General features: G+C 41.7%; 1 protein-coding gene across 12 annotated transcripts in view; it reads right to left on the bottom strand.

Annotated features, from left to right (window-relative positions):
- Positions 1-19,174, bottom strand: part of SEMA6D (sema domain, transmembrane domain (TM), and cytoplasmic domain, (semaphorin) 6D) — a 382,134-nt gene that overhangs the window by 31,815 nt on the left and 331,145 nt on the right. The gene's annotated exons all lie outside the window — the stretch shown is intronic.

Raw genomic sequence — 19,174 nt, 5'->3', positions numbered from 1 at the left:
GCAAACTTCGCCCGTAGTTTTACCCCTCCCCGAGCACCTCGATAAACCTGTCCCCTCCCCGCCCCCTGCCCGTCCCGCCCCCGCGGTGGCGGAGGTAAACAGCTGGGGGGAAGCCGTCGGGAAGGCGTTTTGTTCATCGCCGACGCTGCTTAATAATGAAATTCTCATTTCTACTTCGAAAGAAAAAGCCATCGCGAGCAGGGCAATTCTGCCGACTTAATGAGACTCAATTTTGCAGACGAGTACTTCGCGTGTGGTGGTGGGGGCGATGGGGGGGATGTCCTTGAAAGGACATCTTTTTAAGTGCCTGTCCAAAATCTCCTTAGATATTCCAGAAACAAAGAGTTTAATCTCAGAAATGAAGTCCAGGACATAGCTGTCACTAATTCATTTTTCGTCACATGGAAGATAAATTAATTAAGGCTTAAAGTGCCATAAAAATTTTGGATGCCCCTGCAAGAAAAAAAAAAAAAAAGGGTAACTCACCAAACTGTATCATCTGTGCTAGTTTTATGGGAAGTCAGAAAAATTCTGAGAAAAAATAACTTGGAGATTTTTTGCTGGGGAAGTATCTCTGTCATTCACTTCTGAGATCCCTGCCCCTCAGCTGTGCAGTGTCTCCACAGCAGGGCCTTGGGCAGGTCGGTGCCCACAGCCCTCCTGCCCCTCTGGAAGGCAAGAGCTTGATACTCCCAAGCAATATTTTGGGCTGATCCTGCAGGTTTTTACGCACGCACCACTCGCAGTGGGAGAGTTGCCTCTTGAGAACTGATTCATCTAAGCAAGGGCGCCAGGATTTGGCCCATAGTAAATTCTCTTTAGAGACGGTGCCAACAAAATCTCTCAGCCATGGGAATAGGACGTTTTTGGCAACTCAGCCCCTTGGCTGGCTCTCTCTGATGTTTCCTAGTGGTGACAGGCTAAAGGCGAGATCATTATGGGCTTCCTCACAGCAAACACAGCACGGCTACGTTGCGCCCCAGGAGCTGCTGCCTGGTTAAAGGTGTAAGGACATAATTTTCTCTTTCTCAGGAACAGCCCTCATCTGAAAACCATCAAAATTTGCACGGGGGTGCGTGAAAATGCTGTGATAGAGACTACTTGCTTTGTTAGGAATCAAAATGCAACCTGAGGACAAAAAAGCTTAGAGTGCCTCAACGAAAAGGACTCGGTTCCCAGAATAGCTCTGTGGCCTTTTCACTGGAAGTCAAACACTCGGAGCAGCCCCACTGTTGTGTGGATTTATAGAGGGTACGGGTACCTAGGTGCAAGCTACCCACACCAGACCATTATAAATGTGGGATTTGCTCCCAGGATTTTTAAATGCCTGGTGGTGGTGCCAGCCGTGTTTCCATTCCACATCCTTTTTGTGACTGGCACGTAGAAATTACTCAGCAATGCTGCTCGGGTATCCCTGCGGCGGGCACACGGGAAGCATGGCACAGCCTGTGCCACCTGCCTGGGCTGTGGCTGCACATTCCCCTCTCCCCTGAAAGGGGCTGCTTGTCAGAAGGGACCTTTCTTCCCCACCAAACATCCCAGCCACGAGCTGACTCAAGGCTTCCATACATCAGGATGAGAGATTAATATGGTTTAAATCTCCTTCTGCTTCAATTAGGCAGACGTGAAAGGGGCTGCTTGTCAGAAGGGACCTTTCTTCCCCACCAAACATCCCAGCCACGAGCTGACTCAAGGCTTCCATACATCAGGATGAGAGAGCTGACTCAAGGCTTCCATACATCAGGATGTATGGATTTAAACCATTAATATGGTTTAAATCTCCTTCTGCTTCAATTAGGCAGACGACACAATGTTGAGAATCCGATCACATTCCTGTAGGGCAAAGGGTTTCAGTTTGAAGTACAGCATTTGGAGGATTTTGGTGTAGCCAAGACTAGTATCTTGTGTCTACACTTCAATATGGTACTTTATTATAGTTTCAGAATTTGCTACATCACTTTATGTAAGGATTTAAAGTATGTGCACTTACAATGTGTGTGCAGTCAGGGAATTACACAGCCACAGGTTTTTAAACACAAATATATGCAGGCTCCTATTGATATGATAAACTATCAGTAACATGTGCTGCAAAGCTTCTTAAATCCTCATTGACACAGCAGACCACTATTGTGTCAATAGTGTGCAGATTAATGGGGTATTGTCAGGCTATTTTAGGCCTTAACTTTCATTTATCCTAAAACTTGTTCTTCATTGTAACTCTTAACCTTTGGATTCTGCCAACACATTTCATGTCACAAATATACTAATGGAATTAAAAGAAACCTGGCTTTTAAATGTTAATTACTCCTAGAATGATTGATTTGTAAAAGAAACACATCGGCAGAATCTGAAAGTACAGAGGCACAATGAAATGGACTGAGTGTCAGCCCAAGAGCCAGGAATGCCCGAGGACCAGCTTTGGCTCTGATGAGACTGTCCCTGTGTACAAGATGGCAATGAGAGCACTGACTCACCCTATCTCATAGGTGTAGCTTATGGATTGTTCTTACTGTCTAAAGAACTTTTCACCTTCTAAGTGCTTTACAGACTTAAGGGACACTTGTTCACGAATTTGAAAATGTAAGCAAAATACTCAAAATTTACATACAGCTAAAAGAACCACCACCTGTTAGAACAACAAATTGAGTTTTTGCTTCATTAAAAGACAGATAATACTAAACTAATACGTATTTAAACCAGACATTTCATTCTGCTTGAACGCCTGCGTTGGGTTTATAACCAAGGCTGAATTGATTTCAGCAAACGCAACCGTTGATTAAAATCACTACTTCAGCCACACAGTGACTAGATAAGAAAGGGCAAGTGCACAAAGTGCAGGGCAGTTTGCGTGTTCGGGAACCACCCTCAGAGCATGGTTTCCCGGGAAAGTTTACTCAGACAGCGCATCCCTAGGAAATAGCAAGTGCTGAGGAAAATGGTATTGATGGTTTCCCTCTGCCTGAGCCAGAGCTGAATCAGTGACTCAGCACACTAACGCAGGGACATGATGGCTTCTGAATGAAATGAGAAACTTATATTTTGAGGACATGTTAGTTTAAGCTGTGTCATTTTCAATAAAAACAGCAAAACGTCAGTTACAAAGGATGGTCAAATCACAGTAGTGCCAGGGTTTGATGATGTTACATCCTAAGAGTCATTATATTTCAGCTAAATATTTTCCTCCTCCTCTTTTTTTTTCCCTGCAAAAAGTACCACATTTCAGCAGTGTGTACCGACATGTGCCCGCTGCATAGCATTGTATAGAGGAACTGGTAGGCAATTTAATATGGGTTAGATATATAATTTCCAATGAAGTAGACATGCACAGTTTTTATATTCTCTGTCCTTAAATCTAAGTTGCAAAGTGTGGATGTTATGTCTTACCTTGACTGTAATTAAGTTTGATAATAAAAGAGAATAGAGTTTATTTATTATGAGTGCATAAAATTAGCTGGACGATTTAAGGTGCTATTCAATGAGTAATGCTCCCATAGCGGGGGTAAGTATTAGTCTGCCTAATAGTATTCATATTAACAACCTGGAGAAGTTATTTTCATACAGCCCTGGTTTTATGTGCCTTTGTGCCTTCTCAATATCTGGGGAGCCACTGCAAAGGGCAGGGCAGGCATGTATAGTATGTGAATAAATGTAGAACAGTTTCCAAGAAAAACAGGCTTTTTGTCCCTATCGATTGGTGAGGAATTCTCTCCTTTGGATTTTTAAGAACATAAATGTAGAAAATAGGAAGCTGAAGCTATAATGCTTCACAGCTCATCACCAGAACAGGGGGGTTAAGGCCACATAAGCTGAAAGTGATAGCTCATTAAGGTACTCCACTGTTAGCCTGCACAATGCACAATTCTGTGTTTTCTAATGCTCACTTCCATCAGATGGATGCCTACTGTTCCTGGCTTTAGCATCCAGTCTCCATGAAACCTTACTGTAGTTATCGACCTATCCATAGCCACTTATTCATCCCATCCCCCATGGTTTAGATCCCAAGAAGATGGGTCTTTAATCTGCCTGGAGTGCATTTAGATCCTATCCCTGTTCAATCACCCTAAACCTTGTTGCCTGGGGAAATATTGGTGAAAATCCCAGTGTTTGGCTGGCAAAGCAATAAAATTGAGCCAACCATTTTCCTTCTCGGAGTCCTGAGCTTGTAGCAGTATCAATGCAAGTCAGAAGTGAGACATTTCAGAACATTGTCGCTCATGATTTACACCAATAGGCTAAAAATAGCAAATTGCTAATATAACAAGGCTGTGCTGTGTTGATACAGGCAAATAATTGGTTATAAGTCAAGTACTGGATAAGGAGTTGTAAGTTTAAGAAAAGACATTGTAATTTTATCCCTGTAAATAGTATCCAATTCAGGTAGCACCTAAGTGTAGTTCTTTACAATGCTTAAAGGAAAGAAAATAATTTCTCTTACTTTTCAAATGATGTGAACCTGCCCCCTCCCCTTTTCACCCTTGTCAGTTGTCAGAAAATTGTAGGAGGTGCTTTTAAGCGATTAGCATTTTGTAAAATATAGGAAGACAAAATATTGAAACCAGTTTCAATACTTTCTTTGAGCATTTTCTTGGGTACTGTGTTGAGAGTTGTTTTTAAAGTATTTCTGACTCTCAAAACTTCAATTTAACATCATTGTTTTCTCTTTTTTATATCTTTCTAATCTGCCCCCTCATCTAGAGGGATGTGCAGAAATCTCAGGTTGTATGCCTGTCACTTGAAGGCGTAGTGATAATTTTCTGCTAACACTGATGGGTTGTGCATCCGAACTTGGCAACTTTACTGTGGCTCTGTATAGGATCAGCATCTGCATATGCTTCCATTCTTGTCATTTATCTTTCTGCCTGGTGTAAGGAATGGGTCCAGACTGCTATTCCATGCCCACCCACAATCATCTGACATCAGTTTACCTTGAGAAGCATACAGAACGCTATCTCTATATTGAATATTTAAGTGATAAATTTAATAGCTGCTCTGAGTTCTTAGGCAAAAGTCTGACTGAAATTCAATACACTGGCTCTTCAATTTCCCCATCTACCTCTGGGGAGGTAGAGGAGATGTGCCAGTAATTATAAAAATAATTGGGAAAAAAATATTTTTTTTTAATGCTTAGGCAGTACACTGCATGGTCAGCCAGCAGGGATCACACGGGGTCCTGTGCAGAGGAACCTCAGGCAGTGCAAGGCCAGAAATTCTTCCTCTGCTGAGGCTGCAGGGCTGGCAGAGAGAACTCCACGTCAGCAAAGACGGGAAGAGACATAGACCCAATGCTTGTAATGTGTTGTCCTGAGTATTTTACTACTTGAAATGTGCTTAGAGTGAAATCTGGATGACTGTATGTCAAAGCTAGTAAAAGGGATTCAAGCAATAAACATAACTGGGCACAGTCTTGTAAAACTGGTCTTTCCTGCCTGCAAGATCTCCATCAGACTTAACTTTGAAAAACCAACTCTTTTAGGCCAACAATTCTGGCCATGGCACTTTCCTGCAGAGATCACTGCAATAGTAGTAAAACATGATTAATTCCTGGTCCTTGCAAAAGAATAGTCATGTAAAAAAAATCCCAGAGAGGGACAGCTGTACAGGGCAGGGAGCTGGGGACAGAAATGCCAAGCTGAAGGCATTGCCATGGTGCCCTCTGGGGCCGGGTATAGACTGGCAGGTATTGCTAAATCCCATCTACAGAAATCACTGAAAGCAAGAAAACTCCATTTTCTGTACAATGATTAGCTTTTCAGTTGGGTACATTACATCACCTATCATTTGATGGGGAATTCATTTCAAACGTCTAAGGTAATATCAACAAAATACTGTAATTAGATTTAATGGCATACTTCCAAGATTAATAGGCGATCTTCCTCACAGCCTACAATTTTAATTCCCAAAATTTCATTTGTCATACTGCTTCTCAGTCAGTACAGATTTACCATCCGCAGTGTTTACCTACACTTTTCCTCACTAGTAAAACGTGCTGCCTTTTTCAGGCACGGACAGATGAAAAGACATATTAGTAACAAATCTATGTTCATGGCATATAATCACAAGATGACAAGGCACTTAATGTTATCTATTTATATTACATATAGCAACTTCTGTTACACAAAATCACTTTTCAGTCCCATTTTAGGGGATTACCTAATTCTGTAATTGATTCTGTGTGGTGAGTCCCCCTTGTCCTATGGAGACCCAGTGACCTTCAGAACAGGAACAACCCTGAAAACATTCTATTACATGACTGTTATTTATGTGTAAATTACAAGATAATAGAGGATGGGAAAAGGTGATATTTTTATCTTTTTATTTTCTTCATGGGGCTCAGACTTTAAGTGTTTTATGTCCTGGCCCAGAAGAAAAATTACTCCTTATCAGTAGGAATGACCAAAGACAAGGCTGACGTTTTCTTTAAGGTACATCAAATATTCCCTTAGAAATTTAGCCGATCATACAGTTTTCCAAACAGCTCAGAGCTACAGTAAAGCTACTATCTACTGTAACCGTCACATCCCCAAACCTGCACTTAAGGGGTGAGGCAATTGCTCACTGGTTATAAATACCAGCAGATTAGTTTATCTATAGATTAGTATCACATTACTCATTCCAGAGTCCATAAAATCCAACATGAATCATCTTGGCTTCGTATACAAATAATCACATCCTACACAAAGGTGAGTCCACAGGTAAACAGCTGATGACATTTTAGAGTCACGGAGGTTTCAATATTACAGAAAACAAGCAATTAGGCATGCGTGCATGTATAGACTCACACAGACACATCCACAGACACACGTAAACCTTGCTCCTTCGCTGTTGCACCAAATATAACTCCATGGATTAAGGCCTTAAATATGACTCTAAGAATGTAATTTAGTACAGTCTGAATCTCCCTTGGGCAAGCCTGAGGTAGCTCCTTGGGCTGTCACAGCTAAGCAGCTGTCCAGCCTAACACTGACTCAGAAGCCAAAAACCTGCCTCATTTGGGTGACAGTAAAACAGTTGTAAAGGATCAGACAGACATTATTCATGGTTGATGTAGGGAGGGTGCTTAGAAAATAGTTAATACCAGTAATCACTAAGAATAGAAAGGTAAACAAACCGCTTGTAAATTTGTATCTGCTTGCACTCAGAAATAAAGCCTTAACTACATTTCTCCAGTGCATTCCTATTCAATAAGAGGATACTCTCATCCTAGATTTGAAGACAGATGATCAAACTATTTACTTTTACCTCTGTGACACATACAGAAAGTTCATAGCCCACACACAGTTGCTAATGACAGTAGTTTCTGCCTTTGGCATGTTAACTTGAGTTTCTGTTTAGTGTATGCCCCTTGACATCCCAGTATCTGACTTTAGCCTGGGATATTTTGTTCTTGAGACGTAGGCGGACACCTTCAATTATTTTTTCAACACTTATGGCTTCATCTAATATTACAGTTTGTTTGAAAAAATGACTTCTAGCTTTGGTGAACCTCAGTGTTTCTTGTTGTGCACTAGCTGTGGGCTGCAAAATTCTTTCCACTGAGTAGCTATAGCAGAGCCATCCATGAAAAAATTTGCTTTTCTCTGTTCTGTGCTTCACATCTAAGTGCAGAAGAAAAATTTCTATTTACAGAAGGTGAGTACAAACAATTACTATTCTTTATGTACCACATTATCAAAACTAAGAGGCAAATGTGAGTGCAGGTGGCTTTGATCCTTTGGAATTACTGCTACTCCTTCCCCCCCCTCTCCATTAACATTTGAAATGCTGTACCATGTCTAAGAGCCACTCTCTAATTACTGATCCTAGGACACATCTCACTACTTTTCTTTGGTGGATGCAAGATGACGTATTTTCACCTCTGAGGTGAGAGTAGGTGACAATGAGATAGGTGGCCCATTTCATCCCCATGTGGTTTCACTGATCACAGTCTGCCAGCTGCTTGTATGACTGTGCATGTCAGCCCACTAATCTTGAGTGATGCAAAGCTCTACGCAGTCTGGGGAAATACCATTGTCTGTGACAAGTCATGCAGGAAACAGTCATGCAAAGGAGCTGTCAGGGAGGAGGCTTGGTCTAGAAGAGGGGGGTGTGGGAGGTCAAAAGTGTAGAAAGCACTTCAGATCCAAGGCATTATAAATTAGCTATTCTATGGCACAAAATCTTGTACTTGCAGCACATACTGGAAGAATTAACGTAGCAAAAATATACAACAAAAAGCAACCAGTGATGATGCTATTACTAAATCCTCTGGATGGTGCTTGACTTGAAAAAACAGGCTCAGGTAGGAATGCCAACATTATTATCTGACGTGGCTCAAAAAAAAAAGTAAGCCATGATATCTCCATTCTTGGCAAAGCACAGAGACTGCTGCAGGCGCTCTATTACCTTTGCTGCTTGGAGTGATGCAGTCGTAGCTGCTGTGGCTGTTAGCTACAGATCTTCTCTTCTCTGTGTCTTTGTGGATATGAGGAGGGCCCAAAAAGTGGTTCTCTATTTGGGAAGCAACGGAATAAAAAGTATTTGTGGCTCCAGCCAAACTTTTCCAGCTCCTTATATAGATTTGACTTTTTTTAATTAGTTGCATAACAAGGTGCCAGGATTTTAGCAACCATGTTATGGCAAAGAAATAATTTTATAGTAAAGTCTCTACTGTCTAATAGCCAAAGATAACAACAGGTTATTCTCAGCTTTCCTATCAAAAGCTGTTTCAGAGTTGTATATTTTAGCTGAGTACTTCAGATGCTGCCCTGAATAACTTCCTGTGCAGAAGAATCTCAATGATTGTTTATTTTGTTTGTATGCTGATGGAGAATGCCTACTTGGTCCTTTCTCTCCCTGTCATCATTAGCCATATATTTGCATCAGGCCAAGAGCTCAGCACTAAACCAGAGAGGGATGGAAAGGTCTTCGCCTCCTTGTGTAGCCAGACCATACAGAGACGCTCTCCATATGTGGTACGGGGGACCCAGCTGTGTGAAGCACAGGCTTAGGTGGCACCCTGCCACCTGGCAAGGCCCCTGCACTGGCCCAGGCTTAGACTGCACTGCCAGGTAGGACAGTGCTTTGTCCCGGCAGAGCGATGGAGAAGGGAGTGGAGTCAGGGGGAGATGGCAGAAGCAGAGGGAGGGGAAAGCAGACTGTCTAATGCTCAACCAGGTGACAGGTGATTTTGAGGTCAGAGTCATGGTGAAGCTCAGACTCCCAAGACTCAAGCTCAGGTAAGCTTTGGACGTGTCAGAAGAAGGATGTTAGGCCATATTACTCCTTACTACAGAACCAAGAGAGTAGCTGCCTGCAAAGTGGGTCATATATCATTCCTGCCTATCAGTAATGTCATGGCACTGATGTCAGGCTGACAATTTAGATTCAAAATCCTTCCTAGAAGGATCAGGACAGCACTTGTGAATGTGTTCCTGGGGTTGCTGGCCATCTGGGCTGCTCTTAAAGCCATGTGGTTTTACACCCTGCCCACGTTTCAGGCATCCTGTATCCAAAACGTCACCAGGGAGAACTGTGTGCGTTAACTTGCTCTCTGATCTACAGTCCTTCAGGGACTTTCAATGGAGCCAAAGTTTATATTTTCCCTACAATCTTCAAAACCCTTTAAAAAGACCTGATGACAGAAAGCCTGTTGATTTTCATTGGGGCTGCATGAAGATCCCTCTTTTCTCCCATTTGCCAAAGCAAAAAAATGTGAACTAAATTTTTCAAATGTCATCCTGAGGAGCCAACCCTCAAACTCTTCCTCACATATAAAATGTCCTGGCAAGATTACCATATAATATCCATTGCATCAGTGGAAAATATCAAAGGATCATGTTTAAAATTAAACAAAAAAGCACCCTTTCTTGTCTCAAGAAATACACTGTTCCTATTCCTCCTCTTCGTTTCTCACCTGAATGCTGCCATGCAGTTTGGTAAAGTGGGATTAAGTAGCCACAAGAATCATCCCCATGCAAGGCCAGCAAGTGCAAATGGAAGCAATCACTTTACTTTTTAGCCGAAACCTTCTGTTACTGTAGCAAATGAGATTTTTTTGCAGCTGACTAACAGAAGCCGATTTAGGCCCTCTGCAATTGCTGCCAGCAAGTGTTCCCACTCCAAAAATAGCCTATTGAAGAAAGAAGTGTCAGTTGCTGTCTTCAACAGGCTGCTTTCTAAACCCATTGTTAGAAGGCACCTACTTCAAATGAAACCTGGCATGTCACCATGTTGGTGGGCAAACTGCCATTCTAACAGATGGGCAGTGGGTAGCCGTGCCAGTGATTCAGTCTGTATATCAACCTTGAGTAACAAGGTTGTATTCCCATCTGAGAACGTCAAGGCCTATAGCTCTGCTCTACCATAACCTGTGTCCTTACACATGCTGCTGTCCCACCACATCTACAGAGTATTTAAAACATTTCTATTTGATTTTGAGCCCATACTGCTCCGCTCGACTGGGCACCAGGCTTAAGTTTTGGATAGGTGAGCCTGGCATGCCATGCTCTGCAATCAAGGTGTAGGCAGGACCATGTGAGTCGTTCTTGTCTTTCAGTACCTTTCTCCTCACTGTGCATTTCCCAGCAAATATGTGGGAAAACACTTTCAGGATGCTGTAGTCATGGCAAAATCTTCCAGAAAAACCACAACAGCTGTGGCAACAATGAGAAACCACAATGTAGGTATATCTGACTCGGGTTTAGGAGTCCAGCACAGGGTTAATCTCAGTGCTCAGGTCCCCCTACATTTAGTGTAAACATATGCCCAAGTATCAGGTGGTAAGAGCAGTTCTGCTCTGATTTTCTACTAGTCTCAGAAATCCCCACAGTCTCAAGTGCGTCACAAGAGCATCAGGCCTTGATGAACTGGGATTCATATGCCACAGCCTCATGAGACTAATATGACAATAAAATCTCCACCTTTCAATGCATCTTGTGCAAAAACCCCCTCAGCTTTCCAGTGAAATGCCAGCCTGTGTGTGGAGACTTTATCTCCGTTCTTCTGTAGTACGTATTTGTATTAAATATGTTACAGAGAGACACAAATTAATGCATGTAAACTGTATCTGCATCTTTTCAAAATCCCCTCTTATATGTCCCATGATGCTATTAGTTTAGCTATCACTAGGTATTAAAATTTAAAAGGGTCACTAAATGCATACTGCTAGAAGGAAACAACATTAGTTACACATTACCAGAACAAAACTAAATTAAGAAACAGCTCATTTCCTTTGTACCATCAATATTTTACTCAGCCATAGCCTGGATGCTTGTACTCACAAAAAGGAATTAATCATTCATGTGCTAATGTACATCCATTATTTTTAAATCATCACTTAAGTAATCATTTTTGTGTGTGCTCAGATGTGTGATGCCTGCTTATGAAAGTGCAGGAAAAATCAATACAAATTACATAAAATTTAAAAGGTTGATATCTGTGAAACAGATGCAAAAGAGTCCTCCACGCAGTAAAATTGTAATCAAATTTCTATAAAACTCTGTTAGTGAGTCATAATTTGAAAAAGATGCTGGTCTAATGCTAAACTTATTTATATGCCATGCTACCCTCTTTATTTTGGTGCAAGCATACACAGTGCAGTTGATTCTGTCTTAAAGCTTGCATAAAACTGAAACAACAAAAGCTTTACTGCCATTTAATTTGGTACTGCCATTTTCCAAGAGTTTGTTTACTGAGAATTGTAGTGCTCAAATCATAAAGTCATCTGTTTCTGCACGTCTGGGAGATTCCCAAACCTTTCACAAAGTGAGGTACAGGAAGTCTCATGGAAATGCTTCCAGCTGCAGAGTGCACGGGGCTCCCTGCTTGCATCGCGTGTTGCACACCAAGTGTAGGAAATGAGGCACCGTGACTCATCAAAACCAAAATTTTCCTCTCCTGCAAGTGTCACACAACCTTTAACATCTACCAAGTACAGATCAAAATAATCAAAGTCTCATTTCCCCTTGTCTCTGAAATGGACTGACTGTATCTCCTGGGCTGGATTTGCTGCTGCCTTGGGCTTGTCATTTATACCCATGGAAAGTGCTTCCAAATCAAGAGCCCTGCTTCACTCAGATATAAATTACAGCTACTTTACTCAGACATAAATGTCTATCTAAGGTGCAAAGTAGTGAAGAACAGCGGTTAGTGCTGGCTGCATATAAGAAGAGTTAAGATGGTCCTACTAGATTGGAGCCACAGTCCCATGGAAATGAAATCATCTTTTGCTGAAAGTGCGATTGCTTCTTTTGGACTACCCATGTCAGGGAAAGAATATGGCAAAGCTTTTAGATCCCTGCAAGTACAATGAATTTCACAGAAAAGCAGCGTAATACTTGAAGCAGAATTTGGTGTAGCAGTGCTGTAGTTTTTTTCTCCTGTTGCTTCGGTAATTTTATGGTGATCTACTTTGATGACAATTTAAGGGGGCTCTGTGTTTATGAGGCAATAACAAAATCTCCTGCAAAATAAATTCCAAGGCCAAGCTGTCTATTAATATATGGTATGGCTTCTTGTGAATTAATAGAAATGAGCTGGAACAATGCTCAGGAGAAAGCAAGAGAGAGTCTGTATCTTGACTTCAAAATGGGCAGACCTGTGTTCCTATTTCAGCTGAGACCTGACATTCCCAATCTGTGAAACAGAGAAAATCATCCAGCAGACAATACTTCTATTTTGCAGCAGCTTTTGAGACTTAGTAGTGGGTTCCCACTCAGCTCTGCACCAAAAGCAATGCTTTCAGATATTTCATTTTGAATGAAGGACTTCTTTTTCTTTTTTTCTCCTCTCTTTCCCTTCTTCTTAGATCCAAATCTTTTCCAGCTGAATTATTTGAGAGAACCAGTGCATCTCTTTGAACTGTTTCTCCCTCACCAAAACATGATACTTCCAGCCAGCTCATCTGCAAATGTCACTGAGTATATAGCAAAAAAAGCACAAAAGTGTAATCAGCTTACTGATAATGGGTAACAGAAGCACCATGAACTGACCACGATTCAGAGATGTATTGTAAATGACTGTATTAGACTGCAAGGGACTGGGAATTTAACTTTGCTTTTGGAGAAGTACCTGGTGAAGCTGGGTTTGTCCATGGTTTAGGGACTCCCTGAGGAGCACTCAGGAGTTCAGTACATGCTGTGTAGGTACCAAACCAAGCACACAATTTACAACCCCTGGCAGTGCAAAGCAACCGGTTACTACAGTCCAGCACATAGATATGAGTCCATAACCCTGGAGAATTGGATTGGATCTGTTTATTTAATTTCAGGCTAATTAAGTCACAATGCACGGTCACGAGCTGTATTACGAGGCAAAAACAGTTGCCAGATGAAGTGTCCACCAGGTCTGAAAGCTGCTGTCAGTTAACTCTGCTGGACAAGCACTCTTGCAATTACAGAAACAGTTAAATGAATATGGATTTTAAAGTTCTTCCCACTTTTGTCAAATTCAGCTGTTGTCAAGGCCTACAGCAAGAAGGAGGGAGGTGAATGAGAAAGCAACGAGCTTCTCAACCTCAATGAGTGCCAGCTGGGTGGGTGGAGAAAGGGCTCTCTTCTAAAGCAGATGCATTTGGGTTACTGGAGGCCACACAGGTTCTTTGCATCAGCCGTCTGCATGGAGCTCCCTGACCACTTAAGATTAAAATTGCTGTTTATAAGAATGTAAAGTTTGACCTATAATAATTTCCCTTTCTGGGTGCCTAAAGGACTAAGCTGGTCTTTCGCAATTTAGCAGCTGCAGGTTGGCTGTGGGTCACTCAAGAGAAGAGATTCAGCTTTCCTGGTGTTTATGGGACTGCACAGCTCCCTGTGCAGAGAAGCCTTGCAGAGAAACCAGAGTGGGAGCTCGAACAGATGTGAATTGCCCCAAACCTATGTGTGTGCATTCACTGTCTCAAAACACACACACGTGTACCTTTTTTGCCTTTTCTCAAATTCAGCAAAGTGTTAAGTGTCCTGAAATGCACTTCATATGATATGAAGGATAAAAATGTCTCTGTCTTGCTTGTGCCAGTTTATTGCTAATGCGGGCAGGTGATTCATCAATGGATGAAATGAGATTTTGAAGTTCTTTTAAAATGATGAGGTAGTTTTCAGAGCTCACGCAGTTTGTGACTAGATACATGATTTATGAATATATTTGTCAAATAATGTATTTGACAAGTTTTAAAAACATTTCTGGCTAATTGCTTTTATTACTCATCAATCCTGAAAGACGAATAGCAAGATAAGATTGTAGTTTACAATTCATTTTTTTTTTAGTCTCTCTCTTCTCATAGCCCAGTGAAAGGGATGGCAATGTAAACCTGGATCCATGTTTCCCCATGATTCTTCTGTGGTTTACTGTTGATTTTCTTTGTTCAAGCTAGACTCAACCTTGAAAGTGAAACTAGACAGGAGACTGGATAGTTTCAAACTTCAGTTTACAATTTCATAATTGACTGGTGCAATTATGATTGCTTTCAGCACTGTGTGATTTTTTATAGCACTTTGACTGATTTTTTGTTTTGATTTCATTCTAAACCATGCCTATGTTTCCATCTATTCCTTACTGGATACCATTCAGAAATATAACTTCTGGGATCACATTTTCCTATTAAAGGTTTGATTGAAAGATGGATTCAGGGCTCAGACACATGCTCACTTAACAAAGCAGATGCAGTGATTTTCTCAAGCTGTTTGTTACACCTGCTTGTCAGATGCTGTGTCCCACCAAGGAGTGAATGGAGCAGACCCGTGTGAGCGTTGGGTAGCTGCCTCAGTGCAAGGTCCTATGGCGCGTTCCCTTCCGTCTGCAGATAGCTAAGCCTTGAACATGCATTTAAGGCCCACTGACATAGACTGGAAGTATTAACAGTCTGAACAGTTTTCCTGACAGGGACCAGAGTTTCCAGTCCTGCGATGAGTTAAGCCGGAGGATTTCCAAACCTGTCCCAGGCAGCCACTGGGGTTCTGCTTGGGCTGAGGAGCGTGCCAGCCCCAGCGCTGATGCAGGACCAGGTGCTCAGGCTGAGCACACGCATCCCCTCCTGTGTGCTGATGTCCATTACCAGGCCCAGCTGCTTTTTACCACCCTCTGCCAACCGTTGCTGCCCCGTAACTGCTGGCAGAATGGATCACATGCCTCTTCCCGGTGCTCTCTGGGCAAAATCAGGCAGCCGGCTTAACCACCTGCTTAAACTATTTAAACCTAATGTAGTTTTAAATCCATGACAGCCTAGAGGAAAAACAGGGACACGTGTTGGAGACCATCTGCTGGATAGATGTGGGGAAATTTCCGACACTGGACTGGTAACTGGGAAAAGTAAAGCAGTGGTGTCTTAAACCACAGTAATGGTCTGTTAGCTGGTATTGTGGGTTCACAAACACTTTTCTGGGACTACGAGGCGGGGAAAGAGAGAGAGAGAGGTTACACTCAGATGTAAATCTCTGCAAGATCAGCAGGTACACACCCTTCACAAACCTGCTCATGCAGCCTGAGTATAAGCCTACAAGGAGCTGTTGATTCAGATTTTTCTTAATAACACAAATACGGTTTTTAGAACTTAAGCTTTGGAACATAATGCAGTCTGCTAAACTATCTTTCATTAAAAAATAAACCAGAACAACATACAAGGCATAACACTAGCTGGTGCTGTGAAGGCAGACTATGATACTGAGAGCAAGAGCCTGTGCATTGTTTGAACAAACTTAGTTTCTGAGAAGGTGCCTTACTCAGCCCCAGCCCTGCGAACGCACTCCACCAGGCTTATTGGCACGGGACAAAGTTACTGTCTGATCCAGTCCTTACAGGTAAGAGCCACTCATCCACAAGAGATGTTTTCTTACCACTCTTTCTTAGCATTGAAAATCCATTGCTGAGACACAAATTTCAACAGCCAGCTTTATTTGATTTGTGGCATGGTATGATTTTTTAAATTTATATACATTTAAAAGTTATCTTTGTCTTCAGCAGAGGGTGATAAGCTGTAGTATTGTCACCCAAATGGCTCAAAAATGCCAACTACAGCAAGCAGGGTGAGCAGAGGCACTTCAGAGACTAATGAGAGTGGAGAGATCTGCATATTCATAGCAGGAGGGAGATGGAGCTGCATACACAAACTGAGCAACTGCCACCAATGGGCAAGGTGATTACTGTTTATTTGCAGGGGGAGAGAAATGAATTCTAACTGGCTAAGACACTTTCGTTATTGTGAAATACATATTTGGCTACAGCAAATGGCTTCAAATCAGAAAAATGACATTTTTGAGCTGGCTGTTTATAAACAGGGTGTAGTTAGTGCAAGGCATCCACAGTCGCAGTAGCTGCAGGTTTTGAAGGCCAGACTCAAATGTATCATACTTTATCATTAGTTTTCACATTTGCTATACCCAAGGCCATACAGTGTTTTACAGGGAACCCAAGAAAATAACTTGACTGATTGGTCGGCACTCAATATTGTATGACAGTTCATTGTTTTCAAGAGAGTTTTTATCTTCACCTGAAACTTTAATCACAGCATTGCAGGCTCAGTCCTGTTTTTGATAGACTCAATGTCCACGTCATCAGCTTTGGAAAGTGCACAACTGGGTCTGCACTCAATAAATCAGAAAACTGGGAAACCTCTTCAATACTAAGAGTGAATTTAGCTGAGATGAGGGTCAGAACTTCAGGGCCTGTTGCTGACTGCCCAACCCCAATGAGATCACAGGTGGAAATGGGCAAGGAGAGGGGTAGCAGTGAGATGATGGGGCAGCATCAGAAATACAGCTTTCTAGAAAGACAGATGCAGCCTTAATCTGCTACTCACCCAACAGATATCTTCCTAACACTCGTAATAAAGTTGGTGGGAGTGGTTTGAAGAAATCACAGAGAAAAGCTAACTTTTGCATAATTGTGCTACACTATTTCCTGTTTCTTACAAGAAAAACATTCTGGACATAAGAGCAATTTTCTAAGGAATAATAAAAAAAAAGATATCTGGGACTATATGTGAATACAGTATAAGGACACAGTAGTTAACAGATGCTAACTGATGAGACCGTATCTGGAGCGCTGTATCCACTGCTGGGTTCCCCAGTACAAGGAAGACATAGTGTCCAGTGAGTCCAGTGAAGGAACGAGAAGATGATTAAGGTCTCAGAGCATCTGTCAGACAAGGAGAGAGTTGGGTTTGTTCAGCCTGGAGAAGAGAAGGTTTGAGGAGATCATAGTGATATGTGTAAATTACCTGATGGGAAGGGTGTTAAGAAAACAGAGCCAGACTCTTCTTAGCAGTGCCAAGGGAAAGAGGCAATGGGCACAAATAGAAATACCAGAAATTCCATTAACATAAGGAAAAACCTTTTTTTACTGTATGGTCAAACACTGGAACAGGTTGCCTAGAAAGGCTGTGGAGTCTCCATCCTTGGAGATGCTCAAAGCACAGTTGGACACCGTTCTTTGGCAGCCTTTTCTAGCTAATCCAGCTCTGAGCAGTGGGGTCAGACTAGATGATGTCCAGAGATGTCTTCTATCCTCAGATATTCTGTGTGATTCTATGATTATTTTATATAGGGAGCAACTGGGAAACATCAGCTTGTTTATTATTAATAAAATTTTGTCAGAGGCATTTTATGGGTAAGGAATATTATTTTTGCAAGTTGACATTTTGTGGACTAGTACTAACTGGTGTGTGTCGGCACATCAATGTGATCTAGGAACTACAGTACTGAAATTGATGAACAGTTGATAGAAGTTGTGCTCCAAACTGGTATACATAGAGTTCGCCTTTGAATCCCGTAATAACCAATGCAACTTCTCTGCTGCCAGCAAAATACATGCCCTTGACACCAACAGAAAATTACAGTGAGTGGGCCATCATCTTCATCATACTTCAACTTCCCCTCTGTGGACAACATTGGAAAGCTCATCTTTTCTTATTTCATTTCCCCCACATCTGTCAGTGATAGTACTAATAAGTTTTGATACAAAGGAGCAATTTGTTACTTTAGAATTAGCACCTGACTGCTCTTCATATGGAAATAAGGTTATTCTCCACTAATGATATTGCTGAGCTGAATGCACAGTTTGAAGATCATGACCCATTGAAATGATGATTTATGGACATTTCTTGCAAATTACCTGTGTTAACATCATACATAATATATTTCTATCACTAGAGCTTTGAAAGGAGTTTTCTTTTGCAATATTCTTCTCTGTTGTGGATACTTTTGTTTCCTTAATACTGTCCCGTAGGAGGGTTTAAGTTTTACAGTGCACTAGAGACCTCTTAAGTTTCTGCTTTCAGGTAAATGCTTGGTGGTGTCCAGGCTCAGTCCACTTGGGTGGATGTTACAGTAGAAAGCCTTTCTTGTGTGCTGTCACCAGTTTACATATGGTCTCAGCTCTGGGAAGACTGGTCACATTGTCAAGATCTGCATCGAGATGTGACAGAGAAAGAGGTAAGAGGAAAACCAGAAAGACTTAGCAGTGTGCCCAAGGAAATGGCAATGTGATACCTGCTCCCACAACATCTCCCCTTTGTCTTCTTATCTGTGCTCAATGTTAAACTTGTTACATAAGAAGACAAGAAAAATCAATGTGGGATCAAAGAATTAGGGAGAGATCACAGTAGATCAAGAAGCATTTTGCTTATGTAGGATTATAATAAGAATGGCAAAAATAAGTACATGGAACAAAAAATGCTGGGAAATGGGAGCAGTGTAGTGTGGATTTCCCTCTGTTGCATTTCCACTGAATTTCATTCATTGAAAATGCTCGATATATGGCAAATATTTGGGAGACCAGTGCCAGAGCAGTATTTTGTATATTCTGTGGATGGAAGTGTACTGGGAATCTGGTCAGCAGTGTAATTGTTTATATTCATTATAAACAATCTGTGTTATTTGGCAAGAAACCCTGCCTTTCTGAGTTGACTCGTGTTGTTGCTGCTGAGATAGTTCCATCAGCTGGTTGTAATTTTACTTCGGGGGCACACAAAAGTACACTGTATTTCTTCCAAATTATCTGTGGGAGAAACATGAAGAATACACTAAAGGCCCCTTAATCTTGTGGGACCTCTTTTGGCCCTCTTTCAATAGTCACTAAGGGCCATAAGAGGATGCAAAATAAGTTTAGTTTGTGTGTGCCTTGTAGTACTGTTACATATCTCTACATCTTCTTTCCTAGTTTTAATCTCCAACTACTTTCAGCTGTAATAGTGATAGCAGATAAA

Source organism: Calidris pugnax, unplaced genomic scaffold (assembly GCF_001431845.1).
Source record: "Calidris pugnax isolate Ruff unplaced genomic scaffold, ASM143184v1 scaffold70, whole genome shotgun sequence".
Taxonomy (NCBI): domain Eukaryota; kingdom Metazoa; phylum Chordata; class Aves; order Charadriiformes; family Scolopacidae; genus Calidris; species Calidris pugnax.
Note: the sequence above shows the minus strand (reverse complement) of the source record. Positions and strands in the feature narration are given on the sequence as shown.